This window comes from Cygnus atratus, chromosome 2 (assembly GCF_013377495.2).
Source record: "Cygnus atratus isolate AKBS03 ecotype Queensland, Australia chromosome 2, CAtr_DNAZoo_HiC_assembly, whole genome shotgun sequence".
Taxonomy (NCBI): Eukaryota; Metazoa; Chordata; class Aves; order Anseriformes; family Anatidae; genus Cygnus; species Cygnus atratus.
In genome coordinates this window covers 30,960,329-30,978,357 of record NC_066363.1, presented here as the reverse complement: position 1 = coordinate 30,978,357, position 18,029 = coordinate 30,960,329, and the positions used below count along the sequence as shown (strand labels likewise).

At 36.0% G+C, this 18,029-nt stretch overlaps 1 long non-coding RNA gene across 1 annotated transcript in view; it reads left to right on the top strand.

The window, feature by feature from the left end:
* LOC118255867 (uncharacterized) overlaps window positions 1-18,029 on the top strand; it is an 80,223-nt gene that overhangs the window by 22,123 nt on the left and 40,071 nt on the right. The window contains exons 2-4 of the long non-coding RNA XR_007707785.1: window positions 6,726-6,785; window positions 11,192-11,427; window positions 11,632-11,742. This is a non-coding gene — a long non-coding RNA (uncharacterized LOC118255867). The remainder of the gene's footprint in view (window positions 1-6,725; window positions 6,786-11,191; window positions 11,428-11,631; window positions 11,743-18,029) is intronic.

Here is an 18,029-nt window from a genome sequence, read left to right as displayed (position 1 = left end):
TTTGAATACCTATGGAAACATTCAATGAAAAAACAAACAAACAAACAAACAAAAAAAAACAGAAAAAAACGAAAAAAAACTCACAGGACTGTCAAACAGGTATACATTGCCTGAACTTCCTCATCCGTGTCAGATTGTCATTTGTGTTCTCTTGATGTTCAGAGTTATTGTGGGAAAATGAATTATTTTCAGTGGTGAATTTAGTGACAATCTCTCTGCTTCAGTCAATGGTACAGGCTTGTAGCCACTTCCTATAAGTGGTTTTGAAAAAGGTAATCTTAATTTTCTTTTCATAAACAACAGGAAAAATGAAAATTGACCTATATTTAACTGCTTCTTCACTCTTAGGTTGTTCTATTAATCCTATTTTACTATTATATTAACCATGAAATCTAAATCTATGAATTATTTAATGTGCCAACATTGTTTAACTTGTTCTCAAGAGAAATTTAATAGTATATAATTTTAAAATTAGAAATGAGTTCACTATTTCAAGTTTCAGCACCAATTGCTATTTGAGAAGTGTAATCAAATTTGATGTTTACAGTTACTTGATAAAAGATCATATTTAAAAAAGCATTCGTTTGTGGAGTTCTGTCTTCTGCCATCTGTCATTCTAGTGAGTGTGTGCAACATGGGGATATGTGCTTTACAAATAGAAATTGCCCATCAGATAGATGGATAAGATTATGCCCAATTCCTGTTAAAGGGAGCTAAAAATGCAGGTCATTTAGATGTTTTCAGATATTTCAGCTGAAGTGGGTATGTGGTCTAACTTTATTGCTGTGGGAAAGCCACAGGCAACATTCTCAGTTGTGTAAACTGATCCAATAACTTCAGCTTTGCTGCTTTATGTTAACTGATGATCTGACCCAATGTTTAAGGGTTATTAAACATATATGACATACAAAAAAAGAAAGCATTTAAGACTTGTTTACTTATTCAATATTTTAAATGATATTTGAATGCAATAGAGCTACTCTAATCTACAGCAGCAAAACATCTGACACTATCATTCTAAATGCTGTTAAGATCATTTGGCTGCTTCTGTTTGCTATAAGCTATTACAAGAGCAGTTGGACAGTTGGAAAATTTAAATGGCAACAAGCTTACTATAGATAAAAATATTTTTCAGGGCACATAATTAACCACTGGGGGCTATCCAGCCCCCCAGTATTTTGAAGTGTGGAGATTAGGGTTACAAAATCACTTTGTCCACCCTAAAAATATAAAGCAGTCCTGAATTCTGTTTCATTTCCTGAGCTGACCACAAGTTGCTGCATGCTAGGTAGATGGTTTCTTTTAGGCATAGTGTTGCTTTGTTTTCATTATGGATGAGCATGAAGGTGGCTGGAGGAAGAAGATTCTGTTTTTCTTTGAAGCATTTGACACTTTTCCCTGTTGGAGGAAATGATCCTGGCTCAAAGGACTCATCAATCTGACCAGAATTAACAATTTCCAAACTATTAAGTCAATGAAGGGATTTGCTAGGTATCAATTCCTCAGCATTTTAGGCAGTTTAAAAAGAACTCTGTTCTGGCTTCTTTCCAAATTTTATATTGTGCCTGGAATTTCAGCCTCCAGCCTTTCACTCCAGTTCACTGGAGTTTACCCAGTGATCATTTGATGTTGATATTTTGCTTTGACACGGTGCTAACATGATGTGCTGAGGATGGAGAAAATATCAAAGAGCACAAAAAACTCTTTTGCTGTTTAAAAATATTTGAAACCAAATCTAAACTTTGCTGATAGCTGAATCCTTTCTTTTTGTGATTTTTGGATCAGATAGGCTTTTTATCCAAACTATTTATCCTAATCAGCAGTTGGAGGAGAGGAATGTTAAATAAACTATTTTATTCTGATTCTTTCTCTGGATGTTTACCAGGCTGTTGACAAAGGCCAGAGAATGTTTAATGACTTGGTGGGGAGACTTGAAACAGAAGTGGGGATCACACTAGATGCTCCTTATTTGCTTTCTTTCACAGTGCAACAAAAGGGAAATGATGACAGACCACCTCTTGATACCCAGTTTGATTAAGAAAATTTATCATGTTCCTTGTCATGAGTTCAAGTCTCCCACATTGAATAATATAAACATTCTCAAACAAAGCCAGAAATAGGCAGATAAGACTCAGATGTCTCTACCAGAGATTCTTATGCAGTCTAGAAACGTGAACATGACCTCAAAATAACTCTCATGTAGAACTGGAGACAATTTAAAACTACTTGAAACCCTTCTCTCTGTGCCTTCAACTCAGGGCTCCCTGTTTGGTGAAAGGAAAAGTGGTGTCCTCCATTTCTGAACTCCGCACATTCCTTGAGCTGACAGTAATCAGACACATAATCAGGAACTCATTATTTCCTGGAACTTTGAATTTATTTTCATTCTGTCAGTTCTCATATAGAAAATTATCCCCCAAATTAGAACAGCATTCTGGCAGTCACATTAGAGAATATTACAAAGGAGATAAAAGTGGCATACAGCAAAAATATATTTCAAGAGTGTGTCATCAGATTTATCTCACCAAAACAAGAAAATTATTTCTTGTCATACAGAACTACATATAAACAAAAAATGTACACATTTGTTATTTAAATAATTTGTTCTGTTTGTTGTTTTGCACACTTCTGAACTGTGCTGGAGCATGGCAGAAAAAAACAACAACATTTCTTTAGAAGCTTACTCCTGGAAATAATGCATTTTAGTAATGTATTCTGAATACGTTATGATGAGCAAGAGAAACCTTTAAGAAACAAAGCTCAGAACTTATACTTTCACACTGAATATTGAATGCCATATTTGTAAGAATGTTTCAAGGAAGGAGATCTGAGATGATGGATAGTGTTGTTTTTTTGTGCCATCCAAACTTAGATTGCTGTAGGAACACTGTAGAATGAAGATACTTTCTATCTCAAATAATGGCAATCTCTGCAAGTGTGACACATCCACTAAGTGGAATCCTTCCAGCTGAACCTAAAGCTTTTTAGAACTTCAGTACTGCCAAAGTGTTCTTTGAATTTTGGACAACCAGGAAGCAGAGAAAGGATTAAATTCAGTAAACAATGTGCCGAGTCAAATTGTTTTCCCAGGCCTAGAATCAGGGCTTAGTGCCCTAGTCCTTCATCTCTGGAGACCTGATTCTCATTCCAGGGTAGGTAATAAATAACATGTTTGTTTGGTCAAGTGGTCATCTTCTGTTTGCCAACTTTTAAGATTCTTATTTTATATTGTAGACTGGCTTTTCACAGGTTGATTATCTTCTGTTTAGAGTAAACTCCCAAGCAGAATTTTCGGCACTCTCTGGTAGCTAAATAGTCTTTATAGGTGGGTGGTAGAAAAATAACCTTTATTTTTATGCAATACATATGGTAGACATGTGGCTGAAAACAGAAAATGACAGGGGATTTAAAACACCATCAGAGAAAATCAAAGGGATAAAATCAAATGAAGCAGATGGGTTTATAATGTTAGTAAGAGTTGATATGAATCTTAAGATATAAATTATATAAAAACTTTACTTACTAGATAGATCTCTTCTAGTCTAGATGTAGGGTTTTTTTTACAATAAATATCTAGTCCCTGAAAATTCCAGATGCATTGAAAAAATAAAAAAAAAGAAAGCAATGCTTGTGTGCATAAATAAACTCTGAAGAATGTAGCATAGCTTAAATCTAGGTGATATGATTTTCCCAGTAAAATGACTGGGAAAAATGTACCTTCATGCAAAAGTATGTAAGAATATTTGCAAGGGTATTTCTCTAAATAATATTGGATAGCTTTGTTTGGAAACTTAAATCTGTAACTATTCAGAACTTTGACCTAGAGGTGAGAGGTCAAACAATAAATATGGTTAAATGGGGAGTATTTCTGGTCTGTAGATATTTCACCTTGAGATACTCTTCTTGTATGGGTACCTTTGTATGTATATACTTTCAGTCCTAGTTCTTTTATTGCCTTCCTTAATTCAGTATCTGAGCACTCTCAGTAAGATGCTGAGCTATATCATGGAGTATTTGTTTTTCAACTGTTATTCCCATAGGGAAAAGTATGTTCAGATTATTTTAGTAGAACTTTTTCTGACTTGTTATTCTCTTTTGGTACATAAAGTTATACAAGGGCAGCTCAAAGAAGTGTGCTTTGATCTTGGAATAAAAGGTGATGAGATTTCTAAAGCTTGTTACTTGGCAAGTGGATCCATTCCATAGTTTTGAAAGGTCTGTGAGAAAATCTTATTGTTTGCTAAGAAAAACACCTTGTCTTTACTGTAGAGAGATTCACTGTTCCAGAGGAAGGCAGTTATTAAGTATATTCTTCTTCCCAGGCTTGAAGTAGTTTTATAGATGGTCTGAGACAATGGTATTTGAGAAGATCTGATATTGCTGCAGTGACCAGTGATTATGAGTTTCATCATGGTGACTTCACTTTCTGTGCCTGAAACTTATCATAAGCTGATGCTCCAAACAAGACAGCATTTTCATTGTGCATTTAAATTGAAGACCTATTGGTAAAAGATTGGGATATAATAGGATGTGGGATGGAATTCAACTGGATAAGTGTCATGAAAATACTAGTGAGGACAGCAAAAAGATTACTTACAGCACTTTTCAATTTTAGCCCTCCCATTTTATATTGTAATCTCCCAACATAACCTGGCTGAAGTCACCAATACCTGTACCAGGGAATTTCTTTAGCAATTCTCAGATAATTGTTAAAGGAGTGTAAAATTCAACTCTCAGATTGAACAGCATTCTCTTCTTTGAAGCGTTGTTAGGATGTTTGAAAATGAATGAATTTTTGCCTTTCTTCTGGGCCTGTCTTAGTCGTCCATATTCCACTTTTTCAATCTAGGTTATCTGGGCTCTTACCACGTTACCAAGCATCAGTAAATAGACTATATTGGAAAATCTCATTCCTGAAGAAGTAGGTTGTTTTCTGGTAATAGATCTTGCATGAGACAGCAGTGGCTTCAGCTTTTATCCCTTTGCCCTGAGTAGGACAGAATATAAATGTTTGGAGCCTGTTTTCTTATTTCTGTGTTTACATCTGTTGACAGCTCTTTGCAGTTTTAACTATATTATATGGGAGAGAGTACGTTATCATGATGAATTCAGTGGGAAGAGTATCCATCTTGTTTATTCAACATCATTGGAAGTGAAAACCTATTTGGCATTGCAAAAACGGGTCCAAGGAATGTGTTAAGGTGGAATTTGTATTTTTGCAAGAAGTGAAAATATAATGATACAGCAGAAGTGGAGGTAACTTTATGGTTGTCTCAGCAAATTCTCATCAAATCAAAGATAGATTTGAGGTCCTTATATACTAATAATGTAATGTTAGCTCTTGTTCCAAGAAGAATTTAGGAAGGTTTCCTTTAAATGAATATTACATACAGTTTGGAAAAAAAAAAAAAAAAAAGATCATTGAAAAGTGTTGATCTTATTGCAATGTCACAGTAATTAGGCCAGAACCTGTGGAAAATCTGCAGTTATGAAAATGAGCTAGGTCTAAACTGATCAGTATGGTTAGATATAAGACATAAATTTGTATATGTTATATGAAAAATTTGGAAACATGGCAAGTGAATTGGGGGTGTGCATTGGAAATACAATACAAGGGGAACAGAAAACCAACAGGAAATTACATTGTAGAAGATTTTTCCAATTAAAAAATCATCAGTCCAGTGTACTGTATAGCAGTAAACAAGTATGCAAGATTTTTCACTAGGTAGCAATGCTGAATAAGAGAGAAATTACTTGTGCTGAGAAAAACGTTTAAGGTTATTTCATTTAGTTATTTCACTGGAGGTATGAATTTCTGATAGCATTGATAGCATTACGATGACAGTTTGAATAAGTGTATGCTCCCAGATCCTGTTGACATGCACTGTAAAGACATAAGGCAAACATTTAAATCAGAGATGGAAGTTGTATGGGAACAATTTTCAATTGTATGACTCCTTGCAAATTTGATAGTAATGTTGCTTATTTTCCATCTGTGCATACTGCTAGAAGATCTGATACACAACTGTGGCATCAAAGTGGCCTGGCACAACCAATTACTTTTGGAACTTAAGAAATGTGTGTTTATGCTGTCATTTCATCTTAATTTTGGGGGATGTATTAATGAATCTAAGAAGCATAAACATGGAGTGAAGCAAAATGGTTTTGATCAGTAACAAAAAGTCTACCTCCGTCACTGAAAACGTGTGGTAGCAATCATCAGAAAACTTTGGGAACTGGGAAGTCCACTGTGGTTCTCAGTAACTGTCACACTCCTGCCAAAGTTAACAGGATTTGAATATACTTAACTTTGTACCTTGGAAAGATTTTTGCGCTGCTGTTTGCTCATAGGATGCTTTATATATATATTTGTAATTGGGGACATTAGGTTCAAAGGGCATTACAGTGATATTGGTAATCACTATAAATCTCATCAGATGTTCACTGCTTATAAACACAATACACTCTTTCTATCCCTCTCTTTGATCTTATAACTAGCATAAAAAAAAAGGGGGGGGGGAAGGAAATGACACTTAAAAACTTTTGTTTAAGCTTTTTAATTTAGCTTTTTAATGCCCTCAGATTGCATACTGCTGTATCTATTTAGCAGATCAAGAAATTGTGGGACAGAGAGGTTAAATGACTTATCCAAGTTGCAATAAAGACTCAGTGACAGAACTGGAAATAGAAGCCAAATGTCTTATTTCTCATATCTCTGTTCCAAGTCACCAGATTCAAGATTTAAAATTGGACAAAACTCAGGAGGTTGGCTGCTGAGGAAACCGGTAAGTTGAGTTGAGAGATTGTTATGCTTGCAAGTAAATTTGTTTGTAACTCAGGTGTCAAGATAAAAAATGAGATAAAAATTATAATGCAATTCATACTTTTGCGTGATTATTTTCAGTGGAAAGTGCAAAAACCAAATCAAACTTGTCAGGGAAGAATGCAAGTTTCAATGAAATTTTTCTCAGGAGAGGCTTTGCAGGTTAAACATGGAATTTCTAGTAAGAGAAACCTTAGCCAGAGACCCTGGATGTGATGGTGGCCAAATGGCTGGGGTTCTGAGGGTAACCCCAGTGTGGGCAGATGCTCAGGCTGTGATGCATCAGATTCAGGATGGTGATTTGAGCCTAGTTGCTTTGCATAGTCCTGGGACACTGTTATTCTGGTGCCACTCTCTTGCTGTTTGCTTGGAAAATTATTTAAAGATTGTCTTTTCATCTGAACAATGCACAGGGAAAAGAATTATTATTATTATTTATTATTATTATTTTTTTTTCTATGAATGTATCCTTTCTCACCCAACTTCTAATATAGATCCTGTAATAGTCTGTTAGTAAAATGTTTGAAGTTCAAAGCCAGCCGTGATCAAAATCATCATTATATAGCCTATACAAAATATCTGATCCATCAAGACCAGGTGTTTACAACATAAAAATCATTACAGTAAATACAACATGTTTCTATCAGTTTTTGACAGTTTTTCTAAAGCAGCCAAAGCTTCAATGGACTTTAAGCCAGAATATCCTGCTTGATTGCAGACATTATTTTTTCTGTTGAGGCCAGAAGTACATTGCAGCAGAAGGCAGGGGCTAAGCACAGTTGTGATGTGTAGAGGAGAAAAGGAGTGGAGTTCTGCAAACCATATGACTGTATGTGACCCAGAGTTTGTGGTGTGCTAAATGATGCTAACTGGAGGGGAAAAGGAAAAAGGCACTATAGCCCTCCTGAATTTACACTGCAGTCCACCTCTATGAAGAAGCTTGTTTTGTGAGTTTGACAAGGACTTTTAGCCTTCAATACTCTTTATTATGTTTATTTAAATAAATGAAATGATGAAAAAATGAAATTGATTGGATACTGCATCCATTAAACTGACTTCGCAGTTAACATATTGGGATGCTTGGACTGGAGCCAACTCTGTATTTTACTTTCTGATTTTTGGAGCATTATGTCATGATGAAACCAGAGAAAGTGTGTAATAGATCCATCCCCCTGTTATCTGTGATCTTACTAGTTCCACAGCTTGCAAATCCTCCAAATTAGGTTCACATATCAGCACTTCAGTAGTCTTCAGCAACGTCAGCTTGACACAACATAACAAGCTTTCTGATACTGAAATGAACAGTTGCCCTCTTAGCAGCAGTGGTATAAATTGCATTTCACTTTCTTTAATGGCTGAGTAACTTTTGTTCAAGTATTGTAGGAATTTATTTCAAACCCTCCTCTACTCCTTTTTCCTTCTTGTGTGTGAATTAAAGTTTCTGGGTGAATGGTCTCTTTCTCTGCAGAAAGCTTGAGCCCGATGAAGTCTGATATCAAGTGCAGAAGTCCTACTGATCTGTGTATAAATGAACATTGCAAATTTAGCTCTTCAAAAGTTAGAAAACAATCATTTGTTTTTATAGATAACATCAGCTTGGGCTAGTTGTGCATGAGAACTGCAATTAGTATGTTTAATGTCGTAATTGTAGACGCAATTTTAGTAGGCACACTGAGCACAGGATGAACAATCCGCTTCCTGCAGCCCTTTGCCTCATTTACTGGACACCTTCTAAGCTGTGCAGTGAGTGAGGCAAGGGACTGACAGACAATGGGCTCATTCACTGCAGAACACTGATTCATTTCTGCATCACCTTCACTCCATGCACTGAATGAGACAGGGGGGTCTGTGGAAAAAATACTAAACATTTGTGTAATTAAAGATTGTATCTTAATGTACAAGAATAAGAGAACTGTAATACAATTGAAAAGACATACTTGATTTGCAGATTTAACTGTTGCATACTTGATTTTGAAATTGCCAGCATTGTTTTTTTATTGTATTTTTTTGATGTTGTTAGATATGTGTACACGTTTTAAAACATCTGTTATTTACATTTATATAGAATTGACAGTAATTTTAACTTGTGAGGTGATTAAATTTGGACAGGATTTTCCACATCATTAAATGTGGATTTATCAAAATACAAAATTTTAACAGGAAAGCTTTTTTTTTTTTTTTTTTTTTTTTTTGGGTGTGTGAAAATTCCATAGAAGATGGAAATATTTCAGGTAAATTGGTGTTTAATTTCTGTCTCAGCCTAAGCTTAACAAAGACATATAGAAATTGTTTGGATCTTTCATGCTCTCTTCTTCCCAATAGAAAAGATGCTTTGCATCTGGACTATGTTTTCCATGCAGCCTGGCAGTCAGTCCCTTGGGATCCCTGTTAGCAGAGAGAATAGATCCTTTTATTTCGGTTTGGATTTGACAGATCAGATAAAATACATTGATTCAGGGATATTGAAATAATTCAGCTGAAAAAGATGAAAAAGAATAAAGAGAAATTTTAAACTTCTGCCGCAGTTAATTATAAAAGTAAGTATCAGAATTTCCCCTGGGATGGAAAGTTCATATTTGATCAGCTCTGTCACTTCCAGATTAGGCAAAGCAGATGGTTATATTGCAAATTCTGATTAAGACAAACCATCTTATTTTTATCATTTTCAAAAAAATATTATTATTTATTATTTATATTCTATTTCAGGCTCTGTGTGTGGTCTGGACTGGGCCTCAGTAGAGCAGAGACTTCAAGGCTTGTGCCAAGCTGTGCAATGTTATGGTGGTCTGATGATATGAGTTGCTGTTATTTTCTATTTTAATAACAACTGTTCACTTTTAACATTATAAAGCTGGCAGTTTTTGGTGTTTTTAATTGAACGACCCATGAAGTGTGAATGATAGGTGGAGCCAGCACAAAGGACGATCCAGAATTAATTACTAATATTAATAACAGGACTGGCATTTATGTTGCCTCCAGAAAATCTCTTCTCTGTTCTAGCCAATAGACTCAGAATTTGCACATGTATGTCTCCATCACCACCACAAGCCTTAATACTTTGTATAGTCTGTTTCCCTTTAAATGCTGCTTCAGGCTTGATTTCACATGTCTTTCCTTAGCTCATACTATTTTTGTAGCAGAGCCAACAGCCTGACAGCACTTTTGAAAAAGAATGAATGGGGTTAAAGTACCCAAGTACTGATATGCTGTTTTTATGGTTGTTCCCCATAGTTTTGACTGCTGAGCAGTCAACTATTGGCAATTCGTAGAGAACAAATGATTGAAATTTAGATTGTAATTTTCTTGTGAACTGTAACACAATTCTCTTAGTCTAACAGTGAAATGCTTCTTTTAAGAAAGCCCCTCCCTGTCATGGAAGTCCTCTCCATCAGGAAGGTTAGTCCAGTCTTTGCTATAGCATTCATACCTGCCCTTGATGGTGTAATTTACAGAGGTTGCACTTGTTTCAGACGTATATATATAGCCCATACTGTTGTGTGCCTACTGGCACAGCAGCTGCAGCTCCTTACGTTAACGTGTGTGAGAAGAGACTTGGGAACCTTGGCAAGGACAGGCCAGTAGGCTCTCATTATCCAGCCATCTGGAGCCCAGACCATTGCAGAAATGATATGTGCAGTAAAGACTGCCACACAAATAAGTGTTATGAATTCAGCTCATTTTATTTTGAATTATAGAGCTTTGAATTCACTCTGTTCCTTCATCTACAGTAAACAAACGTGTATGTGTGCACATACATTACTCCCTTTGTATTCTGTACCAACCTGATGACCCACTTGCATCCTGCTGGGTGTCTATGAACTTGCTCCTGTGAATGTCCATCATTCAGCTTCCATGTGCTTCACCTTTGTGAGGTTATAATTTACACTCTAATCTCATACCAGCTCTTCTGTCTCGCTGACTGGCTTCAGTGACATTTACAATGTTCCAGGAAGATGATTTTTCTCTTTGTCTCTTTGTTAAATGAGTGCCATGACTGTGTGTGGGGGAAGAAACCTGCCAGCTCAAGTATGGGAAGTAATTATACATCATACACCCTGTAGCTTTTATATTTATATTTTATATTAACAATTGCTGTGAAATGAGAAGCCAAGCCTTTGAACAAAGAAATAAATAACAAGGTGGGACAAGTATGGCGAGGCAAATGTTCATGTGGAACAAATATTTCTATAAACTGATTCAAGAAGACAGGAGAATTTTTAAGGGACTCATTTGCAGGACATAAATGCTGACCTTATGTAGTCTCTATGTATAGGAATCTTCTTCATAGTTATAGTATAAAATAAAGACAAAAGTCTGGGAAATAAAGGTATATAGAAAGTTGACTCCTGAAACCTTGTCCTACTTTAGTCTCTGAACCACTAGGATGAGGGATCATCTGGGAATAGTCATGCTGTCTGACAGTGGACACTCAGCTGAAGCACCCACCCTGGAAGACCTGCCCTTCCAAACTCCTTATATGTACTCAGTGGAGGATGCAGACTCATCTAGTGATCACTAGTGATTTGCCTGAGGATTGCCTGCCCTTCTCTACTTAATGTGGAAATATCAGGGAGGAAGACAGGATCCTAAGTCAGTAGGCTAAGGTATGTAGTGTGAAACGCCTGTATGCTCCCACGCTGTCTTCTGTCAGTTCTAATTTTTTCTTTCACAAGTTTAAATTATGTGAGAAGATGAAAAACACAAAAGTGTTTTGTGCGTTTTTTTTTGTTGTTGTTGTTTTGTTTGTTTTGTTTTCTGTTTGTTTGCCTGTGTTTCTTTTTTTCTTATTTCTTTATTTTTTTTTTCAGCTTGGAAAGCACAGGCATATATGGCATTGCAAGTATTTTGGATGAGTCCTTCTAGTATAATACCTGTCTGAAATTGAAGGAGTGGATGACATGAACCTATACATTACTCTGGTCAGAATTTGTTACATGTACTTCTATGTGTCTGGGTCACCATATGAAAGCAATCCTTTGCTCCAAGAATGTTGAGTTTATATAATTATATTAATTATTTACAAGTTCATACATCATGGGACTCTGCATCTTAAAACAGTAACTGGATTTGTTACTGGATTTCTGTGCCCTGGCTTCTTGGTTTTTCTCTAAAATAAACACCTTCTGGCTTCTTGCAACAACATTTTTTTTCCTTTGCAGGCTTTTTACTCACTTCTAACTCCTGTTCTTTCTTAAACTGTCTCTCATACTTCCTTTTGACTTCAGCATAGTGCTTTCCCAGTTAACCATATTTCCTCAGTAGCTCTTTGGCCCCCTTTTCCAGTTAGGTTGAATATAAATAGGTACAGATTTCCATTCCAATCTTTTCTCTCTACAGTCACTGCTTCTGGTGTCACATTATATTAAGGTCAGATGCTCTTTGAACTGGTATTGTCTCCTCACTTGTTAGGTACCTGGCATGTTTTCTGACGCTAGAAAAATAATAAGGTCAGTTTGCAGAAATTCCTTTCAAACATTACTGGGTATCCTGTCTAGTAGGAGAGTTGAACCTCATTCTCTGTGTTTAGATAGCCATCCAAATCCTTTTCAGCTCGGCCCTCTTGTGCATTGCTCTGGGAATTTTCTTCCTGTGGACAGCTCAGCAGATTCACGTGGACCATCTCCAGGTCAGTCCCTAGGTCTTGCTGCTTTACAGCTCCTAGTTAACAAAGATTATGAAAAAAAGGGTCATTGTTGCCTCTGTTCCCTCTTGCTCAATTTGGAGGATGTTCTGGCAGGCAGAAAGCTTCAGTGAATCCCGGTGATCTGGCACTGGGTCTGGGCTCTGCTTACTTCCTCACTAAGGCTTATAGGCCAGGAAAATGTTGTAATGTAGTTTCTTCTCTCCAGTTAGTCCTTGGAGATTCCTCCTCTTCAGATTCAACTGCAGACATCCATATATTATTTTCTCTGCTGTTTTTTAGCTCAGCAGATTTCTTGTAACTTCCTGCCTGACGGGTCCATCTCCTCCTCTTCACTCCTTATATGAGCACGAGGTCATGGTGAGGTTGTTTACTCATAAGTCTGCTTTCAGAAACCCTTGTCCTTTCAACTTGTAACCTTTTAAACCCTTGCAGGACTTTAAACATTTTCAGCTCAGTTGATTCTTTTCTTCTGAGTTTTCAGTTTATGTGATTAATCTTTATTTTTCAATGTGTGTACTTGAGTGCTACAGGATTCTTATGCAAACATGAAAGACAAGAAATAAATATATTGTACAAGAGGCAACTGGATATGAATGGGAAAAGAATAACTTCTGGTTTAGTCTAACAAAGAAAGGAAAGGAAAAAGGAGATGTGGTCAGGACAGGATTGCTTGAAGAACAAGCAGGTATAAACCTGTTCTTCAGGAGTCTAGTTTCACAGCTAGGATTGATCGATATATCCCAAAGGACAGTGTTGTAATGTGTGTAGTGTCACACTAAATTGTGTGACACACTAAACTAATTGTGTGTAGTGTCACACTAAAATTTGACTCTTGATCTTTCTTCTCACATCTGTACATTTGTGGTCACAGTTGACTGTATAAAAAACAAAACAAACAAAATAAACCCTCCTATATTCACAAATTAGATCTTGAGCTTAAAAAATTTGTTTCTCTCTCTTCTGTGTTCAAGAAGGTCTGGATTCTTAGTGTGAAATACAAAAGAAAATTGTTTTGTGACAGTAATTTAGAAAATTAATTCTGGGCATTGTTACATCAGTAGGAAAATATTCTTTTATTTTAATTGGAAAAGAATATTATATAAAAGCTTTACCAAAGGCTGAAGAGCAGAAAGATAGGACATGCAGTGACTGTCAAAATTATGGCTATTTACCTTTGGGTATTTAAGAAGTAAGTGCATGTGGATGGCTGACCCCTTTGGTACCAGGAGAGGGGAACCAGAACACTGCAACCTAGTCTATCAAGTTATGTTCCCAGATCAAAGGTAGCTAACAGCTGCTGGAAGGAAATAGGATAAGGAAAAATGCAGACCTTCGGAGTGATATAAATCAAAGCAATAAAATTAAAAAAAAAAATCTTGATAGGAATCCTGAAACAGCTGATATTGGAAAACCTGGTAAGTTTTCAGTTTGTGTGAATTTAAAACCTAATTACCCTAGAAGGCAATACAGATAGGCATCTGGGGGCTTGCATTCAGTGTGAAACGTAGGTGTGTTCAAAAAACATTTGAAAGTTAGGAATCAATTAATAAGGCATCCTGTCCAGGATAGAAGAAAGTTGATTTTATTATTCACACAGGAGTCTCACTGAGAGGGAGTTAGAATGATTTAAGTGAGAGATGTATGTTCTTCCTGAAATTGAGACATTATCTGAGAGTCAAGCTAATACAAATGTGTTTAGAAAAGGAAAATTGGAAGGAAATTGGCTTTGCAAAATTATTCTCAGCTACTTGTGCAAAATTAGGTGGAGAAGTTAATTTTGAGCAATAAAAGAGTAACTATCTCCACCCTTTCAGTCTGCTACAGGCTTGGAGAATAGGATGCTAGGCTGATGATTATGTTGTTTTCAAAGCTGAAGTCTGTTTGAATGGAAATGTGTATCAAATAGTTTCCTACACACAGAAAATGTCCCTTATTTTTAAAAATATTGAATTTTTTCAGCAAATAGTTTGAGCTTTATAGTTCCACCATCTTACTGACAAACCCATAACTAGAAAAAAAAAAAAAGTCCCACTAAGCATCAACAATGCTTAGGCACCATTTCAGTAATATCTTGTTAGCATTGCTATATTCCATAAAGCAGATCCTCACTGGAATTGTTCTTTTCTTTTCAGATATATACTGGAGAGTGATACAGAGAAACCTCTTTTTTTCACCTGTACTCTTTTCATGAACAACATAGTAGGATCTGTGCTGTAACCCTTCCCAGCCAGAAAGTCTACTGTGTAGACTGCTCAGAAATGTAACAGTCTGTTTGGAGTGTGTGTGCATAGTCCTCTTCCTTCACTTTACTTGATCTAGTCACACTACTTAATCCCTTTGCACGCTTTGGCTTGTGCAAAACAAAACAAACAAACAAAAAAGCAGAAATTATCTTGTACATTATCGGCACCTGACAGTATAGATAAGACTGAGTTCTGGAAATTTAAGCCAAAGCTCCAGTTTATGGCACTGGGGCTCCAAACCACAGCCAGCACTGAACAACACCCTCCCATCTGGTGCAATGTAAGGAAGAAAAAAGATTTTGAGTGATAGGGGTGATAATTCTTAAGAGATATAATTCTTAAATGATATGGTGTTGCAGGTAAGATTTTAGTAATGAGAGTTTTGCCAAGAGGGAGCTCCCTGTTTATCATCTGTTGGAGATGATATCTCACTGTTGGAGATGATAAACTCCCTTCTGAACTTAAAGAGGTAGTGACTACAGAGAATTTCTCCACCTTTCCTTTGATGATAGTGGTTGGTGAATGTGATTTCTGAAACTTGAGAAGTCTTTTGGGGACTTATGTGGTGGAGAGGAAAAAATGAATGTTTTGTCACTGGAGGACTTTCTAAAGTTCTAGGGCTTGATCTACCTACTAATAAGAAACTAATAAGAACTTCGTATGAAGCTAACAGTATTAGTTTTTATTCTCATATATAGTCAGTTCATATGTTTTTTTTCCTTCTTTTTATGACTTAATTGGACCACTCTTAGTTCCTGTATCCTTTTAGTTTTGAAAGTTCTGAATCCTTTTAGTTTTCATCATGTATTGCAAGTATGAAATGAATATCAATTAATTACGTTGCACCCACACTCTATGAACTGTCATTTGTTTCTTGAGTTTTCTAAATTATATAGTTTAACACAGAACTACTGTGAAACTGCTTTTCTATTTATAGGTGAAATTAGCAGAGGCCTGTCTACTATAATCACTGCATTTGCATTTATAGATCATGTAGATGTGAACTAGAAAAATCTACTTTACAACAAAACTGTGGCTATTGGTATAAAAGAGATAACTATATACTGCAAGCATACTGACCACACACACAATGGTTAAAGCAGAAGAGGTTCATCTCTTCCAGAGACTTAAACATAACTCTGCGTAGGAATTCTGACATGATATGAATTCCCTAATGTTTTACTTAACTATTATCAAATTGTGGCCTAGAATAAATGTACAAATTAAAAAATAGGAAAGGACTCTCAATTCCCATGTTTTCAGCTCTTACTTTAATCAACGAGTTTCAGGATATCAGGTCTTTCAGATTTGTTATATAGCATTCATTCTTTCCCACAAGACTCTGAATAAATACTAATTAAAATTAAGCTAAAATGTTCAGCTTTTTAAGTATAGTTGTTTTTTTTTTTTCCAAAGATACTTTTCTTCTGGAAAACAAATGTGAATACAGACTTATTTCCTGCCTAACTTACTTTCCCATGCCTGTGTGTTTTCTTCTTTTTTGTCCATTTTTGTATGAAGGAAAGAAATAGTTTTGTAGAAAGCTGAACCCACAAAATCCACTGGGTATTGTTCTATGCTAGAGATTGCTAAGCACAGTATTCTAACAATGGGCCAAATACTACACTAATTTCTCTGGAATAACTTTTGGAATTTGGGAATGGTGCTCATTGAAGGAGGACATCAGAATGCCCAGCATGCTTTCTTGAGCTGATTTGTCTATCTTGATACACAAGGTTTCTCTATACCACTGGTCTTTCAACAAGCAAGATAACGTGGTAAGATCTGATGTCTTGGCACTACACAAACAAGCTAATTCCTTAGCCCCTTGTGCTAGTAACCAAATAGCTGGCCAAAATACAAAATTGTTATCCTGAAAACAAAAAACGATTTTTTTCTGATTATGCTCTATTTTGGCTCACACTTAAATCTTTAAAATGATTGCTAACATATCTCAAACACACACTTCAGACTTTCTGCTTCTTGTGTGATGTGTATTAACAGGAATTAAAGATTACTTGTAGTGAACCAAGTGCCAGAGAGTCAAAGATGGAAATATAATGGGAGGAGAAAATTTGGGGCTAGTATGAGTATTTATATGACAGTAGTGTCTACAGAGCTTGTCAGTTCAGGGACTTCATTAAATGGAAAGAAGACCGAAGGGACTAGTTTCAACTGAAAGACAGAGACAAAACAAATGATATGATACTATATTGTACTGTAGGGGGTAGGTCTAATTTTAAGAATGGGCTTAAACTTCTGGCTGACACTGTAACCACACCTTTGTTAAAATATAGATTCTTCTCTGCATGGCTGTGGACACAGAGGGTAATAGGGACTATGGAAAGCACTTAACAAGTTTCTCACAGAATACTTTTGTGTATCTCAGCATAACTTTTCCTTGAAGCCCATGCCAGAGTTCTCACTTTGCAATTTCTTGGAAAGTACTACATGGAGTCAGTTAGGGGTTATAGCATTTATAACTCTGAATGTATTTATTAGTAACAATTTCCAGTTGCTGACAAAGGCAAAGCACCACACAGTTGCTCCATAAACAAATATTTATGTATAATACATGGAAAGTGTAAACAGCTTTTACAGTGTTTCTTAAATAATTTCTCAATACGATCAAGAAGTTAACCTACAAGTGTTTCTTCCTGAACAGACTAGTACAATCTGTTGTTATTACCATGCACACTCACAGAATTACTTTTTCTTGTAACATTGACTTATAATGTAAAGAATCAGTATCGCATTTGGATTTCAGTGCTTTAACAAATGTATATGAGGACATTCTTTCCTGAGTAACCTCCATCTCAGAAATGATTTCAGTCTGTGTGGCCTGGAATACAGAGGTGCAACTTGGATTTTTTTAAAGCTGGCAAAGAAATTTGCAGGGCGTCTCAGGTCTTTCCAAAACGCTTTTCTTGTCAGCAAACAAAGGTTTGGCAGACCCTTAGAACAAGATGTATTCAGCCCTTTTTCATGGCTTGCTTGCATCAACTTGTGTGGGGGCAAATTAAAAGTCATGTATTGCCAAACCTGAGCACTCGAATTGGGCTCCAGAATTTCGGGGAACTGCCTTAAAATTCATGAACTTTTAAAAAATATATTGAAGAGAAAAGTATTTTCATGTTCTCTCTGATGGTTGAGCATTTTGAGTCAAAATTTAAAACTTTTCTCTGCAGCCAATACAAACCTATTTTAAAGAGGAAAGTTGCATTTAAATTCATGTGTCTCTGCAAGATTCCAGAAGCTGGGCTTTTATGAACACCCTCAAATAGCATTGGACTTGCAGTAAAATTATAATAACTGCTGA